The 6,156-nt window shown below is 41.4% G+C and overlaps 1 long non-coding RNA gene across 1 annotated transcript; it reads right to left on the bottom strand.

The window, feature by feature from the left end:
* Positions 1–294: 294 nt before the first annotated feature.
* LOC309368125 lies at positions 295–2,423 on the bottom strand. Its single transcript, XR_014167564.1, has 2 exons — positions 722–2,423; positions 295–681 (listed from the first exon to the last, which is right to left on the bottom strand). It is a non-coding gene; the product is annotated as an uncharacterized lncRNA (long non-coding RNA).
* Between the last annotated feature and the right edge of the window lie 3,733 nt (positions 2,424–6,156).

Here is a 6,156-nt window from a genome sequence, read left to right as displayed (position 1 = left end):
CAGAAATGGAGAGCAAGACCGTTACCTTTCTGAATGCTTACTTTTTAAAAGTTCAGGGTATCTCACAAATGTGAACAAGTATCTGATTTTACATAAAAGAATCACCCTTAAAAGCCTTATTGCCTCCTTGAGATGAAACCTGAGGAAGTTTGGCAAGCAATGTTACAGGCTAAAATAAATAACAAGTTTATGACTGGTTTTAATGTGGCTTTTCAGTGTTAGTGCGAGGTTAAGTCAAACATACTCTTTCAATCAAACACACACTTTAGGGATGTTTAATAGTCAGGTTCAGTCTGCAGCTAATTACATTTTATTGGCTTTAAACCTAAATATACAGCCCAGTCCACACTCAGTTAGAATAGGGTATCTGGATGTAAGATCAGTTTAAGTCACTGGTTCAAATCAAGTTCAGGCTTTCCACCCCATAATGTCTAGTCTACTTGGATCACATGCTCTATCTTACAGCAATAGTTAGAGACAACAAACTTCTTCAACATTTGTAATGTTTTGCAGATGGCCAGTGTACAGGTTCAGCCTCTGTGTGACACACAACTAGGCAGTATCTGGTTTTCAGCATCGTGATATATCACCATATAAACATCACAATATACTGATATATCATGATGTCTGAAATCAGGATGGAGCTATGTACTGTAGAGGCATTGGCTGGTTTCACAGTTCCTCCTGCATCATGATTTTTGCATAACACACACATACACACATCATGATTCATGATATATTGCCAAGTAAAAAATTATGAAACTCATATTACAATATGGACTTCAAACTGGTTTTGGACATTATATCAATATATTGCCCAACCCCCCCCCCCCCCCACAATTCAGTTCTGTCCAAAATCAGCTTCTAGTAGGCCAAATGAGTTTGGATTATACAATGCCTAATGAAAGTTTCTGGCTGCCTCAGAGCTCCGAGCAATGAGACTTACTGGCTGCAGGCTACCATCACATTCTTCCTTCTCCTCTGCTCTTTACTTCACTGGAGTAAGGTCTGACACATGCCAGCTTGATTGACATGTGCGAGCAAGAAATTTTTGATAGTTTTTGATGGATTTATCATGCATGTCTGCGGAGAAGTAACACCCATTGAATTTGGTGAGGCATCCTCCCTAGTATGTGGGTATACAATTCAAGCCTCACTTAAAATGGTAAAATGTTGATATTAATGTATTTTCTGCTGCAGCTATTTTAATGATACTGGTATATGTGAAAGATTTGTTAATTACTTACATGTGGTAATAACTGTTCTCAGTAATGGAGGGAATTCTTTTCTATATGGTTAAGGAAACTTAATTGTTGGAATGCTGTAATTTCTTAGCTGACTAAAATGAATATAAAAGTGATTCATGAAATATGTTAAATGAATTTGATATACTTATGGTTTTTATACCTATTTACTGCACCACTATATTATTTGTCTTACTGTCATTGTCAGTTGCTTTGATCATTAATTTATATGGGACAGCAACATAATTATTAAACATTTTAAAATGTCAGTCCCGTTAACCCCTGTGGTGATTGCTGCTAGTTTACATGTATTGATAAGGCAACTGGCCATAGGAGAGGGCTGCAACTGTCACACACAACCAGCAACAGAAGTTGCAATCCCTGTGGTGTCCATATTCTCTGTGACAGGGGTCAGCAAACTTTTTCAGCAGGGGGTCAATCCACTGTCCCTCAGACCTTCTGGGGGGCCGGACTATATTTTGAAGAAAAAAATGAATGAATTCCTATGTCCCACAAATAACCCAGAGATGCATTTTGAATAAAAGGACACATTCCACTCATGTAAAAACATGCCGATTCCTGGACCGTCTGCAGGCCAGATTTAGAAGGCGACTGGGCCGGATCCGGCCCCCGGGCCTTAGTTTGCCTACCCATGCTCTATGACATAGAGACAGGAAGAGCTAGAATGTCATCATTTGGCATAGAATCAGAAAGGGCTAGAATGAAAGCCACCATTTGAAGAAGAGGTGCACAAGGTGGATTGATCAGGAAAGGATCTCCTATATTAGACTGTGCCCCCGTGAGCTAGCATTGGTCACCCCATATCATCAGCACTTGCCACTGGGCTCCTACTGATGTGCAGCTCATGTGCTTTACTCTCCAGGGACACAGCCATGCCACTACCTGGCCCAGTGGTGGGGCTGGAGTTGTGGCCAAGTCAGAGGGAGACAGGGCATGCAAGTCATGTTAATGCCAGAGGGTGGGGCCTAGGGATGTGTATGGAAGGTAGGAGAGGATATATTAGTATGTATTATCCTTCCTTACTCACACTTGTGAGTACAGCAGAGTACACCCCTTTGCACCAAACAGGCAGATGTTGTTTCAGCTGGTTACAGCCTTTTTGATTAAGCAATCCAGGATGCCCCGGTGCAGCCTGGATTCTTCTTGGCATTCCCCCCCCCCCTTATCCCACTTAAAACAATAACAGCACAAAACTAGTCTTCACAGTTCACATTCAGCAGCAATCTGGAGGCAGGCTAAGGTTGCAGTTACAGGTACAATTGTATATATTTATAAGACAATGGAGTCTGACTCTTTTGACTTCAGACTCTAGAACTAGCTACAGTACATCTTTGTACAGATGCAGCGGCAAGATGAATAGAGTAAGAGAGCAAAACGGAGTAAGAGAAAGATGATGACGTGACTAGCCTTTTTGTACCAGTTACGCCCACCTCTACCTGGCTGCACCCAGAGGGTAGAGGCTCCCACAGGTTGAAGGGTGTGCCTTAAAAGAAGAGGTGGTGAAAATGACTACCCCTCTCCCTGGCAGGCTCACCTGAGTAACATGAGGGCTGGTCACCTGTCAGAGCCTTTAAGAGTTAGCTTCCTGCAGTCACCTCTGCAGATCTCATTTGTCAATCTAAATACATTTAGCCATAATTTAATTCATTTACCTGTGTTACACCTCTTTAATGCCAGTTCTAGGCAGAAAACACTGGTCTCTTCCACTGTCACCACAGAAGCTAGTGCTTGGAAGCATTATTTGACAAATGTTTTAGCTGTGATTTTTGCTTTTATTTTTAGACAGCTTATTTCATTTTCTGCTTTATGTTTTTAATCATAAATTATTATAAACTGGAGTATAAATGTATAAAATAAAAAATACATCCCAAGCAACTTATGTGGATTGACTCAAGGCAAAGTATTTTTCAGCACATTGTAAGTTTTAACTGGCTTATCAATGCCAGGATGTCTATGTTATCACCACTTAGATAGGGAATGTTCAATATTGCTTTAATTTTCCATATTTTAGTACAAAATGTTTTTCCCCCCAGGATGTAGATGCAGAGTACTCATGAGCATCTTATCTCTGTTGCTGTGCAGGTTGGCATGTAGTGTTAGCCTATATCTGAAGCTCCAATTACAGCATTCTGTTGTGGAGAATTGTGGAGAAAGATTGCTGGGGGTAAAACTAGAAAGAAAGAGAAGATTGAAGTGACTTTGGATTTGCTGTGAACTTTAAGCAAGGACTTGGAAAGCTAGAAACCCTCTCTGGGCTCAGAGAGGGAAGCCTTCTTGAAGCAACTGTGTATAATGTGTGTATAGTGTATTTTGTATTTACTAAATAAAACAACCTCTGATACACTTTGTCCACTGTGGGAAGTTTAATAGCTTTGCTGAACTTCTCACCGCACAAAGTAACCCAACAGGTTATTGGTCACAAACATTCAACACATAATTATCAATGTCTGCATTTTTCAGCATTTCATTTCCCTCTGACCTCACTTGTTTACTACCCATCCACCCTACCCTAACTTAGGACAATACATTTTGCATCTGACAAAGTGGACAATAATATACAAAAGCTTCTGCCACAATATATTTGTTAGTGTTTAATTGTTGTTTTTATTTTGTTTAGGAAAATATGCTGCCATCTTTACTTTCTTTGCTTTTAGCTGTGGTAAAGCAAACTTCTTTGCCACCAGCGATGTTACAGATTTAACTGAATAAGCATCTGTGGCATTTGTAGGACACAGCAATATCCATGTTAACAAGCTGCGGGGGTGTGGCGGGTATCAAGGGGAATTGCATTAGCACTGCAACAACAACAAAAACTTCAGTGGCTGAAATGAATTGATGAGATGCAGGTGGCGCTGTGGTCTAAACCACCGAGCTTCTTAGGCTTGCTGATCGAAAGGTCGCGGTTTGAATCTGCATGATGAGGTGAGCTCTCATTGCTCTGTCCCAGCTCCTGTCATCCAAGCAGTTCAAAAGCATACGAGTGCAAGTAGATAAATAGGTTCCATAGCAGAGGGAAGGTAAATGGTGTTTCTGTGCACTCTGGCTTCCGTCATGGTGTTCCGTTGCACCAGAAGCGGTTTAGTCATGCTGGCCAAATGACATGGAAAGCTGTCTGCAGATGAACGCTGGCTCCCTTGGCCTGGAAGCAAAGTTGAATGCTGCACCCCATAGTTAATTTCGACTGGACGTAACCATTCAGGGGTCCTTTACCTTTACCTCAGTAGCTGAAAAAAAGGTACATTCCAAAACAGAAGCAGTTCCTTGAAGAAAGACATTTAGAGCCCTGAATCAGCTAAACACCAGTACAACAAAAGGTTCACCAGAAAGGCCCAGAGAAGGGAAGAGGAAATAAGAAGCAGCAAAAACAGCAGATCTCTTCTTGTGGAAGAAAGACAAATGGTGCCCTAGAAAAAAATAGGTCTGCCAATCAAGGCACCTGCAACAGAATCTTGTGGCACTTCACAGATCAATAAACACTTGTCCTTCTTGATCAGTTGGTGGCATTAATAGGTGGCTCCTAGGCCTCGCAGATCTTGCTGGATAGTTCCCTCAGTAATGTTAGCTGCCATCCAGGTTTACTGCACAGGAGACAATATCCAAATGTTCAAGAAATAAGGCAGAACATTGATGTGCATATGAATATTCCTGGGTCACCTGTGCACATTTGAGCATTTACATGAGTAACGCAGGTCTGAAGATCATAACATAATTTCATACATACGTAAGTGGGAAGTGTTCCATTGGGGAAGTGGGAAGTACTTCTCCCTGTGACTTTGAGGATAAGGTTATAGAAGTGGGCATAACCCATAGGAATGCTCCACCAAGATGTGTCTCTTCCTTTTTCCCTGCCCTGAGATGAACTTGCAGTTTGCATTACCAAAGTCAACACAAAATGAGAAATCTCTGATTGTTCACATGAAAGCTTCCCACTCTGGATTCAGTACTGTACCAGATGTACAAGCAGCACCCCACGGCGATGGCAATGGCAAGGCATTTTATGTGAAGCTCATTTGAAATGGACTGAGTCGGTTCAGATGCACTCATGCTGATCATCTGGTATCTGCATTCAGTGTGCCAGAGACTTGAGTCTTCTCTTCCCCTTCCTTCATCTATAAAACTGACAAGGCAGTCATGGGGATCAGCGCAGGATTGTGCAAACTGCAGAGCTGACTTCAGAATGTCCTGCAGGAAAAGGTGCTATCCATTTCCAAGGATACTTATCCTACATGTACTATTAAATCACAAAACTACACTTGCATCTTCTGCTCCCACTAATTCGAGATAGCAAGAAAAAGCTAAGTAGTTTGAAGGTACTTTGTGTTTCACATAGAGCTGTTAAAGTTCTAAGTTTAATGTACATAAAAAGCTGTGTTTGAGAGCCTTGTATTATGAATGCTGTAACGGTCAATTTCCCTTCAGCAATAGGTTCCACTCTGGATGAAAGTGGAAGGTTGGTGTTTTGCCATTTCAGTGAACTAAACCACCTGAGGACTTAGCACCCAGAAACCGAGCTCTCTCTGAGACCTGAGAGAAAAAAGTTTACTGAACTGCGTAACGGATTGAACCACACTCCTTATTTAGGGCTGTCATACGTCCCGGACAGTACCGGGATATCAAAGGCAGAAATGGCATCTGTGGGGAATTTCTGAAATGTTTTAGGCAAGTCAATTAAAAAATTGTGTCTTTTTGGCTGAACAAAAAAGCTCAGCGGTGGTTTCCTTTAAAAAAAGCTCAATGGTTTTCAGGGTGTCCTACCTTTCAGGGTGTCCTACAATGTGTTACTTTGCATTTTGTTCTTGTACCTAGATTTAAGACTCTTGTGCAGTAAAGCTTTGGAATTCATTCTTGGGATGGAAATTACTGAGAAATGCTTGCACATTCAAAAAGCACT

This window comes from Podarcis melisellensis, assembly GCF_964234715.1.
Source record: "Podarcis melisellensis genome assembly, chromosome: 4".
Lineage (NCBI taxonomy): Eukaryota > Metazoa > Chordata > Lepidosauria > Squamata > Lacertidae > Podarcis > Podarcis melisellensis.
This window is presented reverse-complemented; position numbering and strand designations above follow the sequence as displayed.